Genomic DNA, 22807 nt, shown 5'->3' on the forward strand with positions numbered 1-22807 from the left:
CTTTTAGGCTGCCATAATATTTATAATGTACATAAAAATGTAGCCCACAGACTCTTGTTCAAACTGCAGACTTCATTGTTACATACACATTTATTTGCTTGCAGGGACTCTTCTATAAAGAAAACAATAAAAGCAGACTATAGAGACAACTGACTCAGTGATAGCTGTGCACAAAAACAAGCTCAGAGCTGAAAGTGGTTTAGTAACTGTCTCTGGCAAGGAGAAATAAGAAAGGAAGGGTGACCAAGGGTGACATCCACTGAAGAAGGCCAGCAGAATATAAATAATGGGAGCAACAAGGCTAAAAGAAATGAAGAAAATATAAGAGAAAGAAATTGTTTGAGTAAGAGCAGTATGAGTAAATGCCAATGTGTGTTAGGAAGTTAAGAGTAAAAGCTGACCAGCAGGATATCGGTGGAGGAGGATTTACAGCCTGTAAGGCTATTGCTTACAAACTTGGACATTGAAGCATTTATATTCAGACTAGTCACTGTGCAGGCTAAAATAAATTCAGAAAAGGGTGGCTACCCCTAAAAATGTACTTAAAGCACAAAGGCAAAGGTGGTACAAAGTTGTCTTAAATAAATGGTGGGTAGATTGAATGGACCCACACTGCCTTTTGGATGAGCCTGCTGTGTGTATGCTTTAGGGTTCTTTCCAGTTAACTTAAACACAAGACCAGAAGTGGTACAAACATTTTCCTAAAAAAATGGTGGGTGGATTGAGTCATCTTGGACTAGGATGAGCATTCTGTATGTATGCTTTAGGATGTTTCCAGTGAACCCTGTGATTCCCTTGCACTCTGCGAGAGAGAGAGAGAGAGAGAGAAGGAAGGAAGGAAGGAAGGAATGTTAAGAGAGTCTGTGGTGAGTAAAGTATTATTTCTTGTAAACGAATATACATAAGTGAGAGACTAAGCAATTAAGGTCTTGTCTCCCTTAGGGGAGAAACTGCAGTTAGTTTATACTGTAAATGTTTATGAGCAAACATTTTATCTATCAGACTATAGCCACTGACCAGTTAAAGGTCCTCACCTCTATATCATTTTGCTTACTATGAATCTGCAAACCCCTTATCTGTGCGTTTCCTTATTAGGCACAAGTTCTGATCTTCCTGATTGGCACTAACCATGCTGGCACTTAGCAAATGGCAAGACAGTGAGGAAAATCAAAACAGGCCTAAGCTGTCAGGATCTATGTCGAAACAACATGGATTCTGCTTCTCATGAAAAAGTACTCTAAAAAACACTGAACATTTCTTCTTTTTTAGCTTTTCTCTTCTTGGTCTCTCATTTGATGCTGTGAAGAATCACTCAAGTCAATTATTTTTAATGACCAGACAAAAAGGTTTTTAAATGGGCAGGCACTTTTTCACATGCAATCACTCTTCATATGCAGTTTCCTTCTGACCTTGACATGCACATTGCTTAAACAAAAGCATAGTAAAAATTGTTTTATGAGTGTCTATTTTTTGAAGGAATAAAGAGACAATTTAAATTCCTTTCAGTTTCAGTTTCCCTCTTGAATATGTTATCATATGTATGTCCAAAACTCTTTAGTATTCTTTCCTTACTATCCTCATTTTTGTGATGATTTTCTTTAACTGTAGTCAGTGGCACTTTTTATTTCTATTTTTAATATGCACATTTTGTAATTTTATACGTTTTTATTTTTTACTCTAGATGAGTAAAGCTTAGTGGTCAGCACTTTGCACATAAATAAAATAATGCATAAAAGAGTAATTATAATTGCAATAACCATGAAAAATTGTTAAAGACTTCTGCCCCACCCAAACCAAATTCTCAGCCATGCCTATTGAAAGCTGTTGATTTGTTCAGCAAGAAACAACTCCACAGACTTTTGTATAATTCTTATATGACTATAAATGGCATGTTCATTATCTAGTATAAACGACCATCTCTCCATTTGGATAAGCATGCACATACCCCCATTAGAAGTGAGGATGGAGTCCAATGCCATTCTGTTCTGCAGCACTATCCTATCTAGGGGAGTCATTTCAACATTAATCTGGTTTACTGATTCAGAAGTTGGATTACTCAATAAATGTAATAATTTATACAATTTTCTCAATTCCCAAATTGATTTTCTTGCCCCATAGGCAGGAAAAATGCCTACCCCAGAGAAAACATCATCACCCAATCCATATGGTAAAGTTATTAAAATGCAGTCCATTCTAAATTGTGATAAGAAATACAGGAGGCATCTATCTTTCTGACTAGATTCTTAATAACTCAACCAATGTAACAACATCTTGACCAGCAAGCAGGTATAAGCTTGATTTCCACAAATATAATAAAAGTCACACAACATGGTCATGCCCTTTCTTCCAGCCCTTTTATAACTGGGTAATATCACAGTCACTCCTCCCAACAGGAAGTGTTCCATTTTTAACTTAACAAGTCTGTCCCTTCACAGTCATTTATAATTGAAATGGAACTAGTCTAAAGGGGATAAAATTGTGCCAAGAATTACACATACCTTTTTGTTTTGCAGTACCAAAATTCTTCCAACTTCTGTTCCTTCTTCTGTCTCTGTTGCTGGTGTTGGAAACAACTACATACCCCTGTCATGTACAGTTGGTATATGTGCACACACCCAGGAGTTGTTGACATTCATTGTCTTGGCATAAGTATACAGTGTGGCAGAAAAAGCATTAAACTTAGGGTGCCAGGCTGATATCTGTTCAGTTTTAACCAAATATTTACTTTTGATACAAAGTGTTCAGTACTTACAGTTTCAATGGCTTCCAGTGAAAGAAGGATGATGGATACCAATACAGCAGATCAAATTATAAATCCATACAAATTCCAAACAGTTCAGAACTGGAGATGATCATCAAAAAATTGCAAACAGGAGTGATTTGTTTTCTTTTTAAAGTTCACATACTGCCAATTTCCAAACAAATTCCACATAGAGTTTTCTTCTCATGGAAGTCCAATGAGTGGCGCTTGGTTGCCTGGTTAATTTGCCAATTCCTAACCCAATTCCCAATCATTGTCTGTTGTAGATGATATTGCTGGAAAGGTAGGGCTCACTTCTGGCTGTGTTGAACTCCCTAATTTTTCTTCTGGTACAGAATGAAATTGGTTCATCAATGATAATGGGTGGAATGACATTAGTGTCTCACTGGTATTTATTGCTAGGAGATGGCGTTCTTGACATATGAAACATGAACCCAGGAAGTCTATCTGTCACATCAAACAGCTGTAGTTGTTGGAAGGAGAATTAGGAAGGGTCCTTTCCATCGTCTGTAGAAGGATCTAATAAACATCAAATCTCCAGAAATGACCCTGTTATGGGAGGTGGGATTAGGTTGCTTTTAGGCTTCAATGACCTGCTAATGAACACACTGTGGAATAGAAATGAAAGACCTGCTGTAAAGAAAAATAGACTCATCGATTTATTTTAATTACAAATTACTAGGCAATGATGTAGCTGGCATTCTCATGGGTCTTCCCCATAATCATTTCATGTGGAGAATATTTTCTAAAAGTGCTAGTTGCACTGTGAATATTAAAACAGAGGCAAAGCCTCTGGCCATTCAAGGCTAGTCTTGTCACACAATTTTGCAATTCAGGTTCTTAAAGTCTGCTTCATTTTTTAACAATCCTTGAAGTTTGGGGTCTATGCAAGGAATGGTATTGCATGTTCACTTTCATGAGTTTACTCGCTTGCATGATCTGGCTCAAAAATTAGTTCCTCTATCTGATTGAATGCAACAGGGTACACAACATCTGGGTATTATTTCTTGTAATAGTTTCCTGTTGGCTGTGGTCACATCATTTCTGTCACAAGGATAATCTTCAACCCATCCAGAGAAAACATCCAAATTACCAAAGCATATTTGAACTTTTGATGCTGTAAGAGCTCAATAAAATTCCACTGTACACAACAAAAGATCTCCATGTTTTTTTCAAGGATTTTGTGGGAACAGAAACATTCTTTGCACATACTATGCAAGCATTTAGAAAATGTTGAATGACTTCAGAAATGTAAGGGGTGTACCATTAAGTCAAAATTTGTCTTAATGCATTTTTCCCTAGTGATAATCCCATACCAATTGGATACTAACCTCCCATACAGATGTTACCACAATTAGTCTGTAATGAAACAGGTGTATTAGTTTCTTGCAGTTGCTAAAGAAATGAAGCCTGATCATGATAACACAATGCAGCTTGTCTAACCTCCATGTCAACAGATGCATTTCCTTTAGAAATATAGGAGTCATTAGTCTCATGAGTGGCAACTTGACCACGGGTATCTCCGCTTTAAAAAGACATGCATTTAACAGTTCATTAAGAAGAACATAATTTTTTATATCATATAACCTCTTTCTCTCCAAAGCATCCCAAAACCATGAGCTACCCATAGGACAACATGAATCTGTAAAAATTGTTACTGCTCTATCTTTTGCTAATTGTCAAGCTCACTAATGTTGCCAGGTTCAGCTATTTGAGCAGACACATTTCTAGTCAGCTGTTCAGTCAATAATACTTGGTTTGCTGGATACTTGGAAAATAGTGCTAACTAACAAGCCATCTTCTCTTCAAACACAAGTCCCATCCACAAATAGAAGCAAGTCAAGATTTTGTAGTGGGATATCCTTTAGGTCTATGAAAAAGCATGTGATTAACCACAAACTTGCAATCATGGGGCTTGCCTTCATCCACTTAAGGGATTAAAGAAGCAGGGTAGAAAGAGGTGTATCTAATAACTTGCAAAGAAGGATTGCAAAGTAATGACAGTTCATATTTAGACAATCTAGAGGATGACAGATAAAGCATTTTAGTTCTCAACAACAGTGCTTCAGCAGAATGCAGAACTACTAAACAAGCCGTGCGCCTAAGAGTCAAGGCAGCAGCGATTTCTGCAATGTGCCCCATTGCAGCCACTGCCCTAAGTCAGTGGGGGAAGGCTGCTGCTGCATGATCAAGATTAGTATTCAAATAAGCAGATGGTCTGCAACCATCATTTCTGCACTGTGCTAATAAACTACTTAATCTCTTTCACAACAAAATAGGAAGGATTTCTCTGAATAATCAGGTAGTTCAAGAGTGGGCAGATTTGAAAGTACAGTTTTTGGTTGGATGAAAGCTTGCTCATGGTGCTCTTGCCAAGGTAAGGGCTCAGGGGTGTCTTTTTTTGCAATAATTCTAACAAAAGTTTTACTACTTCTGCATAGTTTGAACTCCATTGCAGTTCACAACTTGACAGTCCCAAGAAGGTGTGCAACTGCTTTAATGTTGTAGGGTATGTTGAAGCTTGAAAAGCAGTAATGTATGAAGGTAAAATTTTGCAGGAACTTTATGAAATTAGATGCCCTATGTATTGGATTTGTGGTGTCCACAACTGCAGTTTTAACTTATTAGCTTTGGACCCCAGTTCATCTAAATTACTCAAAAGAAAAATAGCATCTTGTTGACAGCTAGAATAAGAACTGGAAACTAAAAGCAAATCATCCACATACTGCATTAGGTTGGACCCACAGTGAAATTGAATTCTATCTGGTGGTTTCCTTATTTCTCTGCATATCCTTAGGGTAACCTTGTGCATGTGTACTGTTGCCCTCTGTAAGGGAATATAAATGAATACTGACTATCAGGCTAAATGGGAATAAAGAAGAAAGCAGACAAAATATCAATCATTGAAAAGGTGGTAGCTGTCAGAGGGACAGAATTAAGTATAGTAGCTGGATTAGCTGCTAATGGAAACGTTGGCACTACTATTTCATTGACTGGTCTTAAATCTTATACAAAAATGTAGGTGTCATTGCCTGGTTTCTTAACTGATAAAATAGGCATATTCAGGCGCAGCTCATGCTATAGGACTGCAGGACTGCAGCCCCCCACCTGTAAAAAGAAACATCCCCCCACTGTACAAAATGAAAATAAAACAATAAAAAAACCTCAGTTTATGCCTTGGAACTCTCGCATGTGTGCTGAGTTCCTGACTGCTGTGTTAGGCAGTCCAGAACTCCACGCATGCATGCTGAGTTCCTGATCACCAAACTGCTCAGTTAGACAGTCCAGATAGTGAAGGAAGGAAACTCCTCCCTGCCAGCCCAGAGGTCTGTGTGGTGACGATCGCACAGACCAGAAGCACACTGGACTGCATCATCCACAGGCTGGAGGCTCCCGCCTACTCACGGGGAAACCCAGAAACAGCCTGTACAGGCTGTGGACTTAGCTTACAGATGTGATCGGGCTACAGAGGATTGTGGACTTAGCTTGCAGAGGTGATCGGGCTACAGAGAACCTAAGTCAGGCTGAGGACTCAGATTTATGGAGGTGATCAGGTTGCTACAGAAGGAAGGTAGGGTGTGAGTGTTGCAGAGGACAGTTTATGGAGGTGTGTGTGTGTGTGTGTGTGTGTGTGTGTGTGTGTGTGTGTGTGTGTGTGTGTGTGTGTGTGTGTGTGTGTGTGTGTGTGTGTGTGTGTAATGCCCCAGTTGCTACATGGTGGTGGGTAGAGTATAAGGCTTGAACCCTGTACCTTGGGTCCAACTGGCAAGAGCCTGAATTCCCTACCCACCGCCATTTGTAAAACATTTGCAGATTTTTGCCTCATATTTTTTCTGTTCTGTTCCTCATAAAATCTGTGGTTTCTGTATTTTTGTTACTTAACACAGCCAATAGTGCAGTGGTAGCATTGTTGTCTGACAGCTACAAGTTGTCTGGTTTGATTCTTGACTGGGGTGCCTTCTGTGTGGAGTCTGCATGTCCTCCCTGTGCTTGTGTGGGTTTACTCTGATGTCCTCAATGGATATTTGTCCCTATTGTTTGGACTGAATTCCTCCATTATTGGCTTCGTCCAGGTTTTTTGTGCTAAGGTTGAGAGCTATGGTGATAACTGAATTCACTGAATATGTTTGGAGGCTGTATTCCCCCATTATTGGCTTTGTTCAGATGTTTTGTGCTAAGATGTTGATGGCTATGGTGAGAACTGAATTCACTAAATGGTAGCTATTTAAGTTTCAGTCTTCCTTTCTTTCATAAAACAGATGATTTGACATAGTGGGATGTTGCTTTGACTGTTTTGCACAGGGTCCTGGGTTCAATATTTGGCAGTGAAATGTATGGTGGTAACACAGCATTTTATTTTAATAACTTTCCAATATTATACAAGCAATGTTTAAAATGTGTCCCTGTTTTATGGTCTTTTGCCCCCCCCCACCCCCAAATTTCAGATTTTTCCAGATTTCTTGTGCTGCAAAATTTAGAGATGCAGCTGAGTGTCATGTAGATTTAATAGGAAGCTGAGAGCTGCAGGAGAACAAAAGTTTAGCACTGCTTATGCTGAGGTGCCTTGTGTTGTTAATAGCACAATAGGTAGTGTGCTTGCTTTTGATGCAGAAGACTGTGGGTTCTACTCCCACAGTAAGTAGATGTATTGCTGATACTGCACTGTATTGTAAAGGGGGTGGATGCTGCAGTCCTTTTTGGCGAAGATACCTAGTAACTATGAACCTGTTATCAGTTTGCCATAAATTCCCTATTGCAATATTACTAGCTTATTGTTTTTTTAATGCAACTTAGGCAATTTATTCCTCAAGGGCAACAGGTACTTTATTTGTAGATGAAACAATGAAATATAAAGTTGTTTGTTAGCAGCAACCTCTTCATTAGTTACAGATTTCTTCAATGTGGAATTATTTAGATGACTTTTACTTCTTCAGAGATTGTGTATATTTACTGATACTGGTGGACTGTAGAAGTTTGAGTAGACTTTTATGATAGAAATGGTCTGAATTGGGCAGTTTTGTCATTATTGGTGCATGCATTTTCTTTCATTGTTTACTAGGAAAATGTTCTGAACTGGGCAATTTTGTCATTATTGGTGCATGCATTTTGTTTCATTGTTTACTGGCAAAATGTTCAAAACAAATTTCAGACACTCTCTAACAACTGTACTATATTGTACAAGGAATATAGTTTAATACAATCAGGAAGGTGTATCAAAGACCACATGTATGTTTCGTGTCCAAGGGGCCCATGATTTGAAAACAGCCCAAAGTTAATCTTTATCTGCCACTGGCAAAATGTATTTTCTTTGAATGTGAGTTTCAATGCTGTTTCAATGAATGGGAATTTCAAGGGCAGAGAAGTTTTAATGCTTAGTCTGTTTTCATTGCGAGATTGCATTGCTTTATTTAGCAGATGTCTTAGTGTTTGTGCTGTAAAATGCAAAATAAAACTGTCAAATGAAGTCCAAGTCATCTTAGAAGTAAAGCAGTATGCACATTAGTATTTATGGTAAATGGGGTGAAATAGCCAAGTAATAGTTCATTGGAATGGCGGCAGGGGGGAGGCTCCATTCGACCATGATTTTGTGAGGGGGAAGGGCGGCAAACTCAGACAGCCCCGGCTGAACTATACCTCTCAACTTTCCAGATTTTCACAGAATGAATAGATTTTTGCTTCTTATTTTTGGTTTGTTCCTCATAAAAATGTGTGGTTTTCTGGCAAATAATTTAGGAATTAAGTCACTAAATAATGACAGACACTGAGTTTCAGACTTCATAACCTTCAGAAAAATGCATGTTAAAGCAAGACCTGTTATTCTATCAATTGCTTCAGTTTATACAACAATTTATAGTACTGTTTATATGTTCCGCCAGTATATTTGGTCTTGTCCAGATTTCCTGCATTATCAGGTTGAGAGGTACGTGCAAATAAATTGCTTTATAGAATTAAGAAAATGTAAACCTGTCAACTGTCCCCAATTTTGTCTCAAAATGTTGCTCTTCCCCTAATAATCCCGCCGCAAAATGGCAATTTTGGAAGAAAATGTGGAGGGCTTACAATTAAGAAATAACTGTAATAATCAGAGTTATAGATTACTTTTATTTCAGTAATGCATGTAGATTATTTTATTTTGTCAGCTGCTCACGTTAGCAGTACTAATGTTAAAAAAGTGTCCCTTCTTTCACAGGTTCCAAGCTGTATTGTGTGGCTATTTTATATTTTTGCATCACATTTTTAGTCCATTTTTCATAAAATTGTGTTTTTTTGGCAAATTAGTGGCAAATCATTAAAGGTTAGAAAATAATGACAGACATTTGAGTTTCAGATTTCGTACCTTTCAGAAAATTAATACTAATGCAGGACCTACTATTCTATTATCTTTCTAAGTTTATAATAGCAATATTTAAAAATTGTCCTCATTTTTGGGCCTTTGTCCCACTTCTATGCATGGATCTGTCCATATTTCTTGTTCTGAGGTTGAGAGGTATGACAAATGTGTCAGGGCCATCACAGTCAGCCAGAGACATTTCAAATTGTGACATACTTGCTGCATCCAACTCCCCCATGTAGTGACTCTGGATGTGTCCAAGCAAGGCAAGGAGCAGTTATGCAGTGTAAATGTGCAGAGTATCCCCCCATCCAAGGTAGACACAAGTGCTACTTTTATTCTGTCCTTGATTTTGCAGAATGTTCTGGTTTCTGTCATATTTTTATACTGTTGATTTATGCTTATTATTACTCAGAAAGTGCCTGTTGCTCTGTGTTTAAGTAGCAATGCTGTAATGACCATCAGGTAAGCTTGTCTGAGTTTGTAAGATGCAAGTACGCTTTAATAAGCATACTGTTAAAGAATTGCCAACATTGAAAGCATTTCTGTTGTTGCCATGCAGAGAATACTTACATAACTAGATAATGTATAAGCCTTGGGTATTGAAATGCATATGACAGTATTTGTAATAAAGGACAGGATTACATTATTTTAAGAAGCTCATTACATTTGTTGGAGACTTGCATTCATCTTTGCAGGCTTTACCTGTAAACCAAACATAATGCCAATCTATCATGTGTCGTCCATTACCTGTACAGTAATCCTTTAAGCAATGTATCTTGAGCTTGTTTCTTGTTTGCTTTTCATTTTTTACTTTGATCATGTTTTTCACATAAAACAAGTAGATAGTTGTCAGGCAGCAGTTCTTTTTTGGATAAGAAACATTTTTACAAGTGGGGGTATCACAGAGATTGCTACTTTCAGCATGTTACTTGGTACTTTAATAAAGCTGAATATAAATTATAGTTAGAACTGCAGTGCAAGGAGAAGTGGTTTGAGTTGAGTGCTGCTTGTTTTTCTTATACTTGATTTTGACTGGTATTCTAGTAATGTATTTAAAAATTAATTTATTTTTTCATGCCTCACAACCTTTTTGTTTCCATTTAACTATTAAGTAAGCTGTCATGCAGCCAATTTTTTTTTCTTCTACACTTCATTTTGCCTTGATTGGACTCTCATAATTACAGTTTGGCACCTAGGGCAGCGTATTTAATTAAAGTTACAGTTTTTGTGGTTTTGAGCATAGCCCTTCCCCTTTCTAGTTGGCCACACCCCTTCCCACTGACCTCACCCATTCACCTGTCTCCTGCAGCCCCCCTTTGATTTGAAGTCACCAGCTGCCACTACATATTACATGGGCTTCTAGTACAATTTTTCTTTGCCAAAGTAAAGCAGAAATGGCAGGTTCAATTCCCTTCTCAGCTTCCACTGATAAGGGATACAGGACTGCCATTGTTAGAGATTCATAATGTTTTAAAATAGCCTTAACTGGCTCTGCTTCTTTTATGACTTCTACTTCACTGCCATTGGTAGTCCACAGCTGTGGGGTAATGAATTTAAGTTCCTCCAAGTCAGTCCTGCTGGAGACTTGTTCAGATCTACGTACTGTGAAGGATGTATCTTTACCTGAATAAATAAGGGTTAAATATAGACTGGGGGGGGGGTCATTCAGTATATCTAAAAAGACTCCATCCAGAGTACAAAACAGTATGCTTTAATTTACATAACAAATCTCTACCTAACAGATTAAAAAAGCCAGAATTTCTTACAATAAAAACATGCCAATCGTATAATAAACATACTTGAATAGGGGCAGACATTGTCTCTGGATAATCCAACAGAATCCCAGAGACCCCTACACCCCAAACAGATTTTGTAGAGAGTGGGTGGATTTTCAAATTCAATTAAGTTATCATAGACTGAGTTGCTTCTGAGTTGATAAGGAAGGGAATAGTAGAATTGTACACTGAATGTTAACAAAGCAACCTTCCTGGTCTAACCTGGTACCAAATGAAATATATGTGTCTCCTGATCATGGCTGTCCTATTGATCCTGCTGCCACACACTGGTGGCTGGCAAGTGATATTCTAAGATGGAGACTGTCTCATCTCCTGTTGTGGGGCTTAGACATTGGACTGACTTGAAAGCTGAAAGGCTAAATTGTTGGAGAAAGGGACATGCATTATGCCAATATCCATTTTGGCCACATTTAAAATAAGAGCTGGTACATGATGCATGCTGCTAGGATTGAGGTAAAGTAGAAGGTACCAAAAGCTTTGTATAAATTGTCCTGGAACCTGCTGTTGGGAGAATCTAAATTTACCTCTACCTCCCCTATTTTTCCTGCCCTATCTCCTTCCCCATGAATCAGTGTGAAATTGTTGGAGCTGAACATCAACTCATTTCTTTTGTTGTTCCTTTTTATCCCTAACTATGTTATCTGGTACATACTGTACTTCATTAACAATTTCATGTATACCACAATTAGGCCAATTTGAACAGCCTTTTTTTCTAATCTCATAAAGGTAGTAATAACCCTTCTACAGATGCTTTTGATAGCTCACTGACTGCTTCTCCTTCAGTGGGCTCAGAATGTCCTGAAAAAAGTCACAAATGCAGCTATCATGTGCTGCAAGTACACATCAATAGGTTTGCTTTATTTTTTGTATGAAAGCTTGAATAGATCATTTAGGTGTTGGAGGGCATACTATTAATATTTCTTTCAGTAAGCAGTCTCTCACTGTTAAAAGTCCTTTGGCTGTATGGTTTGAAATATTATCACCTATAGTTGAATTTTCTCATATTTTCCTAAAATGTCTGGAGGAATAGAAACTTTTAAAACTGCCCACTTGTCTTCAATAGTAAGGTTGCAACTGTACATGTTCTTTATAAATCTTACCATATCTGACTGAGTGTGCTTACAAACACAAGGTGCAGGGTTTGAGTCTCACAAGGGATAATTGGCTAGGTTTAAAATGGCTTGCAAGGGCAGTTAGCCTAGTACTAATCTATGAATCTACTGCAGTTTACAGATGGACCACTCATATTGTGGGCATGGCATCACCATCCCGGGCCACTGCAGGGTTAGGTACCTCTCTCAAGAGGTGAATTTGTATATCATCATCAGAGGATGAGACAGAAACTAACTCATTACCTGGGACTTTGCTTGGGAAGTGGGTTCCACCTATACTCTTCCCCATCAATAATTACTGGAAATTGGGTAGTTAACCTTTTAAATCACTTTAACGTGGTTACTTTGCTGGAGGAGACACTTTTAGTGCCAATTCATTTCAATTTGTCTGTGTGTTTTCCTGTGTTGGATATAACTGTTTGCTTTTGTTTGCTATTCTCTTTAACATTTGGTCAGAATTTGAAACAGCGTGTTGTTGTCAAAATCTAATGTTATAAACAGAACCTTTAGGGTAGGCTAATATAATAGAAGTAACTTATTTTTTGATTCTTCTTGTCAGCTACTAAAAAACTGACCAGTAAGAGGCAGGCTCATTGTTTCCTTTCTATTTAAAGTTCTTCTTAGGATTTTCTAAAATAGCCTCATCAAAAGTTCCAGCCTCAGGAAACTCCAGTGAACTATCATTTTTAGTGAGCTCAGACAATTTCACCAAATAATAATAGCTACCTCTTCCATATTTATGACACAAATGCTTGGCAGGAATTCTAAGCTCCAACTCTTTTAAATATCCTCACATTTGCACCCACTGTGAATCTAACACTATGGAAAATTTGCTTGCTCTCATATGATAAAACCTACTGTCATACAATATGATCCAACCCACTCTAATACAATAATATAATGAAATAATATAATGAAACCTATTCTCATGCAATAATATAATGAAACCCACTCTCATACAATAATATAATGAAATTGTGGGAAATTGGCATGAGGGTTAAGGTCTCTTCCTTACAGACACAAGGTGGAGGGTTTGAGTCTGACATGGGGTAATTAGCAGAGCTTAAAATGACTCAAAGGGGCAGTTAGCTACTAATCTATGAACTTATGAAGCCTGCTCTCATAAAATAATATAATGAAACCTGCTATAATATAATGAAGCCTATTCTCTCAAAAAATGTGATGGGGCCCACTTTCATGCAACAATCTCTTGACTACTAAAGACAGTACAACAAAGCTTACTTGTAGAGACTTTAAATTCTGCTGAAGATGAAAAAAAAAATAGCTGTGAGCTGACACACCAGAAATGTACCAGACAGAAAGTCAGAATGTGCCTAAAATAAGATTTCTGCTGCAGCATCTCACAGACGGTTTGGAATCTGAGTTTTTATGACACCAACTGTTACGGTTCAAAATAACTTCATACAACACAGTTCAGCGGTGTAGAATGATCGCCTTAATTGTAAAAGAATGCACGTACATAGGAGACTAAGCAATCAAGATCTTGTCTCCTAGAAGAGAGAAATGACAGTCATTTTATACTGTAAAACATTACAAGCAAACATTTTGTTATGTATCAGACTGTAGCCACTGCCCAACTAAGACTAAATACTTTTGTATTCTTACTAAGAATCTGCAGACCCCTTGTTTGTGCTATTCCTTATTAGGCACACGTTCCAGTTTTCCATATTGGTACTACTTATGTTGGCACTTAGGAAATGCCAAGACACTGGAAAAAAAAACTGTCACGATCCATTTTGAAACAAGATGGATTCCACGTCACATGAAATAATATTATACAAAACACACTGACCATTTCTCCTTTCTTACACTTTACTCTTCTCATCCTTTTTCATCATGGATTCCAAAGCTTTTGTATGTCATGAGACATCTCCAACATATAACATGGACCCAAACTTTACTGACAATAAAGAAGACATTTTTTGTTATCATCTTTGTCAGGGAATAAAAACTAGTTGTCTAGGAATAAAATGTATAAGGTGCTTTAGCAAGGAGGATGTGGAGTTCCATATCTATAGGGATTCAGAGTAGCCATGATAGGACAATGTTATTTGCAACTCAGGAGTAAGAAAAGCCTTTATACCTTGACATGGAGTTTCAGGTGTTATTGCATCATAATATTTAGAGTATGCACTACAAATAACAAAATATGGGACTCAGGAGGACTAGAGGATTGGTATGAGCAGAAATTTTTATGAATGAGGTGACAAGACTGCCAAAAATGTATGGACTGAAACAGGAATTTGGGCCATCTTCAAAAATGTAGTAAATGCAAAAAACAAAAGTATGGCAAAACTGGATTCAAAAAATGATATATATCATATTATACTTATATGAGATAAGAAAGAGACTGACATTTACCCCTACCTTGCAATACAGCAGAATATTTCTGTACAGAATATTTACTGATGACAATACTTGCAAATTAGACCATATATAGGAAAAATATTCAATACTAGATAACATATGGATTACAGATTCAAAATAGAACAGGGGGCAAATACCACTATACAAGCTTAGGCTGGATGTGTAATACAACCCCATTGCAAAGGTTAGATTACACTGGAAACTTTTCTGCATTGTACTTTTGTGTAAGCGGAATGGCGACAGATTCTACAAATTTATGCAAATAACACTGTCCTGTACCTAATACAGTTTACTTACATGAAACTTTGGTGATATCACCCTGATAAATTTAGGATTAAAAAAATAAAGTTATGAGCACAGGTGTTGGCAATATGGTATTGTACATGCTAATTATATTCACATGTTACGGGGATATAAAATAAAATAGATGTGGGAGGTTGATGTTGGAAAAAATCAAATGGGCAACAAGGATATCTTTAACACACATGGATGTTCATGTTTAGTCATTACAGATTCAACTTCAGAATGTCAAGTTAAATGGGATGACCTTTACATGGAAAAGAGTTACTCTAGCTGTATTATTAGCTACCATCTTTAAATTCTGGAAAAAAGTAGAACTGCATTAGAAAACATATACCTTGCAAACATGGCAAAGTCTTAATACTCAGTAAGGAAGAAAAGTAGACATAGATGTGCTTAAAGGTCTCATCAATGTTATTATATTTATGTTTTAATAATATAAAAAAAATTAAGAAATAATGTTTTGTTTTATAGAAATGGAAGATTACTTTATCTTCGACAAACTAAACGTTATTCTTACCTGAAATGGTAATATAAACTGTAAGTAGCAACTAGCAAGGAAAATCTCTTGTATTATTTGTAGTAGTAGTATTGACATGATTGATGCTAAATCAGTCGGGAATATTGTTTGGAGTAATATTAGTTATTATGCGAGATTTATATTCTATAAGCTGGACAATAGATGTTATATAATGTCTAATTGTTAGATGTCCAATATATGTAAAAATGTTAAAATATGATGTAACAAACATTTGTATAGCATAAAAAGTACAGTACGTATTCATGGTAGCCAGACAGTATCTGACCTATTATTATATTACATTGCAAAAAAAAAAAAAAAAAAAAAACTTCAGCCTACTAAGGCTTTGTCTCTTCAGATAAACACATTTAATCCATGGATCAGCAAAAAATATAACTTTCAGAATACGTAAATGAGGCATTCACGCAGTTCATTTACCCTCATTTTTAAATAAAAAAGATTTCATTACTGTCTTTATGCATCAGTCTCCTCCTTTTACTGCAAACCTAACACCAGGAACCCTGTGCCCTACACTTACCTTCTATAGTCCTGGTGCACTGCCTTCTTCTCTGCAACTGTATAATTCTTATTTCTCAGCAACCAGCTGCCTACTGTTGAAATTACACTCAAGTTTTTATTTTGCTATGTTACTTTGATCACATGGCCATAACTTTGTATTATTATTTTCTTCACGTTCTGAGCTCACAGTTTTAGTGAAATATTTATGCTTCCCACTATCTAAACTGAATTTTTCATATTGTAATACATATTTTTCATGTAAACAGCAAACTCACCTTTTAGACAGAATTGGTGATAATGCATCAGAGTTCATGTGAATCACAGGATCATAGGAGGTTACTAGGCTAATGGTCCTGGGGCCCTTAAAAGCCTAGCCAAGAGTTTATCCCCAAAAAAGAAACCTCAGTCAGCACCTGCCACCCCTGTCAGTGAGGGACAATGGTGAAACCCCTGGGACAAATTTGTGGATTTCCATCCAGTCATCAAGCTTGTGCTTGAAGAGGGTCAGCCAGGTACTTTGTTTGACATGCAGGGGAAGTCTATTCCAGCAACAGGGCAGCCTCTAGGAGACAAAGCCGTCTCTCCAGCAGGTTTTGTTGATGTTGCATATTAGATCTAGGCCTATCGAGTGGGTAATGAGCAGGAAGTTAGAATTATGGATATGAAGCCTCTCTAGAAGGCCAGGGTCCAATATTGCCTTGTAGGCGAGACACAGATCACCTCTAAGTAATCTGTTTGATACCGAGTAAAGTGATAGTGATTTGAGCCTGTCCACATAGGACAGGTGTTGGAGGCCATGGATTCTCTTTGTGAGATATTTCTGTGGCCTTTCTAGTTGGTGCAGATGTATGAAGAGGTACATACCAAATGGGGCATTATACTCAATTATTGGTCTAATGAGGAAGGAGTACAGAGAGGTAATAACCTCCTTTTTTCTTGATGCAATCCCTTTACTTATGAGATGAACCAAGTAAAAGGCTTTTCTGACCACTTCCGCCACATGATGGTCAAATGTGAGATTGTTGTCAACCTGAGTACCCAGGTCTCTCATCACAGGTTGTGTGCTTAGAGAGTTGCCATTGATCTGTTAAACAGTAGGGATCATGTTTTTGCCAAATGGTATGATTATAGGTTCATAGGTTCATAGGTTGATACTAGGCTATCTGCCCTAGGGCACTATAAGCCTAGCCAGAGTGTGTTTGGCTTTCGCCACCCTTTTAGATTAGTTGACTGTGTCTCTGTATAGTAGGTCACAGAAGGTAGCCATATTAAGGTTAGTTTACTGTAGATCTGTCTAGCAAGGACACAGAAGAGATCCCAGGGGTAAACTTATGGTCTCCCATCCACTCGTCAAGATTTCTCTTGAATAGGGTCAGTGAGGGGCTCTGCCTAACATGGATTGGGATTTTGTTCCAGAGTGAGGGGAGCCTCTGGGATATGAATCTGTCCCTCCAGCATGTCCTGTTTATTTCTGTGCTGAGGTTCAAGTCCCTGGAGCATGTAGCTCTAAGGGATTTGGATTTCTTGAGGTGGAGCATGTCCATTAATTCTGGGTTGGACATGGCTTTATACATCAGACACAGATTGCCTCTGAGTAGGCGGTACGCAACTGAGTAGAGCTGGAGTTTCTTTAGCCGAAGTGCATATGACATCTGTTTGAGTCCCTTGATCCTCTTGGTGAGGTACTTTTGTGGTCTTTCCAGTTGATGCAGGTGTCTGGTAAGGTACATCCCAAATGGGGCATTGTATTCAATTTTGGGTCTGATAAGTGATGAGTAGAGGGGCACAATGACCTCTCTTCATCTAGATGTGAACCCTTTCATGATAAGGTGGGCTATATAGAAGGTCTTTCTAATTACTTTGGCAATGTGTTTGTCAAAGGAGAGATTACTATCTACTTGGGTCCCCAGGTCCCTAATTACCTTTTCCGTACTTAATGGATTACCACCTATGTGGTAATTTGTGGGCACTTTGTTTTTCCCAAAGGGGATGACAATGCACTTTTTGGCATTTAGCTTTATGCCATGGCTCTAGCACCAGTTATCTGTCTCTGTGAGACACTTTTGGAGGATGCTCATGTCAGCCAGAGAGTCGATTATGGCACCCAGTTTGCAGTTGTCTGCGAACTTTGTCAGCCATATTCCGCCCGTGTTAGCCTGTACCTCCGAGAAATATATACCGAACAAGAGAGGTCCCAGGACTGAGCCTTGTGGGATGCCACTTGTAACTGGTTTAGAGTCTGACATGGCAGCTGCAATTCTGACCATGTGGGTTCTATCCCTGAGCCAGTTTGCAACCCATCTTGTGACATTGGGGTTGATATTTAAGCTGGTGAGCTTATTTATGATGCCCGAGTAGGGTATTGTGTCAAAGGTTTTTGCGAGGTCCAGGTAGGCTGTGTGGGCTACCTTCCCTTCATCTATGGCTTTGGTAACAGTTTCAAAGAAATCAACCAGGTTTAAGAGGCAAGATCTTCCCTTTACAAAGCCGAATTGGGTAGGATCCAGTGTCTGGAGGTTCCCAATGTCCTTGTTTATGATTTCCATGATGATGCGCTCCATAGCCTTGCAGTCCAGGCTGGTCAGGCTTATAGGGCAATAGTTTCTGGGATCTGTTGTGGCACCTCCTTTGTGGAGTGGGACCACTGTTGCTGTACACCATTCCTTTGGTACATATCCTGTAGTAAGGCTGAGATTGAACAGTATCTTTAAGTGAGGGTTTAGTTCTTCTTGGAGCTCATGTAAGACACAGCCCAGGACACCACCTGGTCCCATTGATGCTGTGTTTTTTGCTTTGGAGAGGGCAGCTCTCACCTGTGCATCTGTGATCACAGGGAGGCTACATTCTGTTGGGATAGATATTTGCTCTTTTGGAGGGGAAGGGGGGGAGTTTGCACTGAACCTTTCTGCCAGGATGTTAGCAATCTCTGTGGGTTCAGTGTATTTTTTGTCATTTTGCACTAACTCAGAGCATATCTGGGAGTTGCCTCGCAGGTTCCTGACATAAGTAAAAAAGGCCTTGTGATTATCCTTAGTGTCTTGTGCAATTTTTCTTTCGAAGTTTGCCTTAGATGATTTTATGAGGGATCGTAGTTTCTTGCTAGTACTGATCAGAGACGCCTTCCCTTTTTGGGATTTTGCTCTGTCATGTAGTAGCTTCCTCCTTCTGTTATATAGCTTATTTATGGCCACGGTCCACCAGACAGGTCTCCTGCCTTTGGAGGAGTGAGTCTTGGTTTTATTTGGGATAGCATGCTCCATGCATTCCTGTAGGTGTCCATAGAATGCTTTTGTAAAGGATTCTGCGTTTTGGGCCATAGTTTCTACTGGCCTGGGGCCTTTGAAAGATTCCACCTCAGTTTTGAGAAGTGTGATATTTGCTTTTGAGAAGTTCTTCACCGTGGTTTCCTTGGCTGGGGGTGGGGATGGGATATGGATGCCCAGTGAGATTAATTTATGGTCTGATCTTACCAATGAGGGGTATACCTCTAGTGTGGAACATAGAGACCCCATGTTGGTGATGACCAGATCCAATATGCCCTACCCACTTGTGGGAGTGGTGACCAGTTGTTCCATAGCATTTGAGTTTATAAATTCTAAGGACCATTGGGCGAGGGTGTTTGGGCTTGAGTAGTTTTCCCAATCAATGTTTGGGTAGTTGAAGTCACCCAATATAATGGTGTTTGAAGAGACCTTCATATTTTCTAGTGTTCTCAGGTAAGCCGAGTGGGGTTCCTGTATTTGGGAGGGTGCTCTGTAGCAGGCTAAAACCTGAAAGGCAGTTTTGCACACTGTTAGTTGCACATGGATGGTCTACGATGATTCGTGCAGTGCCACTAGCCTGGAGGTTAGTTATTTGTAGCTGCGAGACCCTCTTGCAGTGTGTTAACATCATTTGGGGAGTCAATGACAGCAACCAACTTACAGTCATCTGCAAACTTTGTCTTTGCCTGGACCTCTGAAAAGTAGCTGCCAAAGAGTAGGGTCCCAGGACAGATCCCTGGGGAACACCACTAGTGACAGGTCTGCTGCCGGAGGTGGCGGCACCTATTTTGATCTTTGGTCCTATTTGTGAGCCAGTTGGGCACCCTTCTTATGAGATAGGGATTAAGACCGAGTTGTATTCGATTTTTGATGACTCCTGAGGGGGGGATGATTGTGTCAAAGGCCTTGGCCAGGTCAAGGTAAGCTGTATGTACTGACTTTCCCTCATCCAGGGCCTTCGTGACAGTCTCAAAGAAGTCACCTAGGTTCAGTAGCAAGATCTGCCCCTGATGAATTTGAATTGGGTGGGGTCAAGTGTTTGGAGATTGCCTATGCCCTTGTTTATGAGATCCATAATAATACGCTCCATGGTTTTACAGATCAGACTTGTCAAGCTAATGGGATGATAGTTTCCCAGGTCAGTAATGGCACCACCTTTGTGCAAGGGGATGACAATGGCGGTTCTCCACTCTGCTGGAATGAAGCCTGTAATTAGGCTGGGTTTGAATAGGGTGCTCAATGGTGGAGCTAGTTCTTGCCTGAGATGGTACAGAATACAGCCTGGGATATTATCAGGTCCCATGGAAGCTGTGTTCTTTGCTTTGGATAGGGCCTTTAACATATGAGCTACAGCGATATGAGGTGTGGAAGAAGTATCGAGGATGCCAACTAAGCTTTTGGGGAGGGCAATAAGGGGGTGAAGTTTGCACTGAACCTATCAGCCAGCAGGTTGGCTAAGTGAGCAGAATCAGTGTAAGTGGTACCATTAAGTACTAATTTGGAACAAACTTGGGCGTTGCCATGGAGGTTCCTAATGTAACTGAAGAAGAACCTGTGGTCTACCTTTGTTTCAGAGGCTAGTTTCAACTCATAATTGGCTTTGGAGTTTTCGCTAGTGATCTAATTTTCTTGTTTAGGCAGAGGAGATGGATTTTCCAATTTGGGATTTGTTTCTTTTTACCCCTGGACAACAGTTTCTTCCTTTTGTTGTAGAGCCTGTTGATAGAGGATGTCCGGCAGACAGGTTTGTGCTTCCTTGAGGAGCAGGTTTTAATTCTGTTGGGTATGACTGAGTCCATGCAGTTGTACAGCTGCTTTTATACTGCATTGGCATACTGTTCAGCATAGTTTTCTGCATCCTCTGAGAGGGGTGGTGGTGTGAAGCTGCTGATACCCTCCCTTGGGAGGGTATAGTCAGCTTTTGAGAAGTTTTTTAGCCTGGTTATGGCTGGGGAGGGGTTGTGTGGGATAGAAACTTTGAATGAGACAGACTGATGAGCTGATCTCACCAGAAAAGAAGATACTATGGGAGTGGTGCAGTGGTCACTCATGTTGGTGAGAACCAAGTCCAGTATGTTATCTCCCCTTGTGGGGGATGAGACCAGCTGGTCTAGTGCATTAGAGCTGATGAAGTCAAGGAATCATTGGGTGAGTGCATTAGTGCAAGAATAGTTAATCCAGTCTATGGTGGGGTAGTTGAAGTCACCAAAGATCAGGGTGTTAGGGGGTACCTTGTTGGAGTCTAGTAGGTCCAGGTAGGAGGAGTGTGTGTCCTGAGACATGGATGGGGGTCTATAGCTGGCTATAACTTGGATGGGTGTCTTGCCAACTGTCAGTAGTGCCTGCACTAATTCCAGTGCATCATGCTGGTAAACCAGTGCCAGTCTGGAAGTGTGCCTGTCTTTAATGAAGATAGATACTTCACCACCATTAATCTTTCTGACCTCATTTTGGGGTCAGAAAGTGTGGAATGAGGTATAGCCTGGTAAGGTATGGGTGCTTTCTGCAGCCCTGAACCTAGTTTCCGTGACTGCACAGACATCGACATCTTCCAGTGTGAGAAGAGCCTCCAGTGAGTGCAATTTCAGATTAAGGCTCCTAGCATTGAGCATCATGACCTTCCATTTGTTTTTTGTCAGATCTTTCATGTTGGAAGATTTGTCTTTGGGACATAGCCTAAAAAAGGCACAATGGAGTGGGCATGAGCCTTGGCCAAGATCCGAAACTCCAGGGGTGACAGGTGGAGGCCATCTCTGGCAAAGCATTGAGGCTTGTCGACCATGTCTTCCCAGGCAGACAGATACTGGATCCCCTTGGAAAGATGCCAGAAACTAAGCCAATTGTTGAAGTCAATCATTTTTTGTTGGTATTGAGGCATCATTCTTGGTGAAGGCAGGATGCTGCTCAGAGTCAGGGTCACACCAGCCTGGAGCACATAGTCTGAGAGCTGAATCATGTCTCTTTTCATATAGTCCAGGGAGGTACGTCTCAAGTCATTCACATCAACATGGACAATGACAGAGACATACTTGTACCTGTTGTGGAGAGAATTAAGTGTGTGGGTAATGTGTTGGATTCTAGTGCCTGACAAACAGCTGACTGTGACATTCTCCTTGTTGAGCCTGGTGAGGGGGACATCAGTGTGTCTCACTATTGAGTTGCCAGTGAGTAGTATGTTTGGTTTATTGTTATGCCTTATGGGCTGCGTTGAGAGTATTAGGGTTAGTATTGCAAAAGATTCTTCTACAATATTGATCATTATACAAGTCACAACACTCAGTCTTTCATCTCCAAAATGTGGAACACTTCCTCTGATAATGTGGAACAAATGGGTAAAATGTGAAACACTAATTAACATTTAACATCCTGAACTAGGAAGTCCACATCATGGGTAAAATGTGTTGGTTTGTACAGTTATTTTGATGAAATAATATGATTCATTTTTTATTTACCATGGATTTTAGTTAAAAATGTTAACAATGGATGTGTCACAGACCATTTCAATATGAAATAATGTGGGTCATGAACTTCCTAGGACTCAAAATAATGAAAATTCCTCATAAAAAGGTACACTTCACAGATACAACCAAAGTGAACAGTCTGGTAAAGTGAATTTAATACATAGAATATTTCTTTAAATCTTTTTTTTTCTAGGGAAGACTAGTGATCCCTATGGACTTTTTTCAAGCTTAGCCCAGGAGCAGTGTTGATAAAGTTATTTGCTTAGAGTCACACAGTAGGCATTTGAAGGCTGAAGGAACCAAACCCTGGACAACAGGAAGCAGCTTGTTAATATCTCATAGATTCATTCTTT

This window comes from Protopterus annectens, chromosome 3.part0 (genome assembly GCF_019279795.1).
Source record: "Protopterus annectens isolate FY-2018-M chromosome 3.part0, PAN1.0, whole genome shotgun sequence".
NCBI classification, from domain to species: Eukaryota; Metazoa; Chordata; order Ceratodontiformes; family Protopteridae; genus Protopterus; species Protopterus annectens.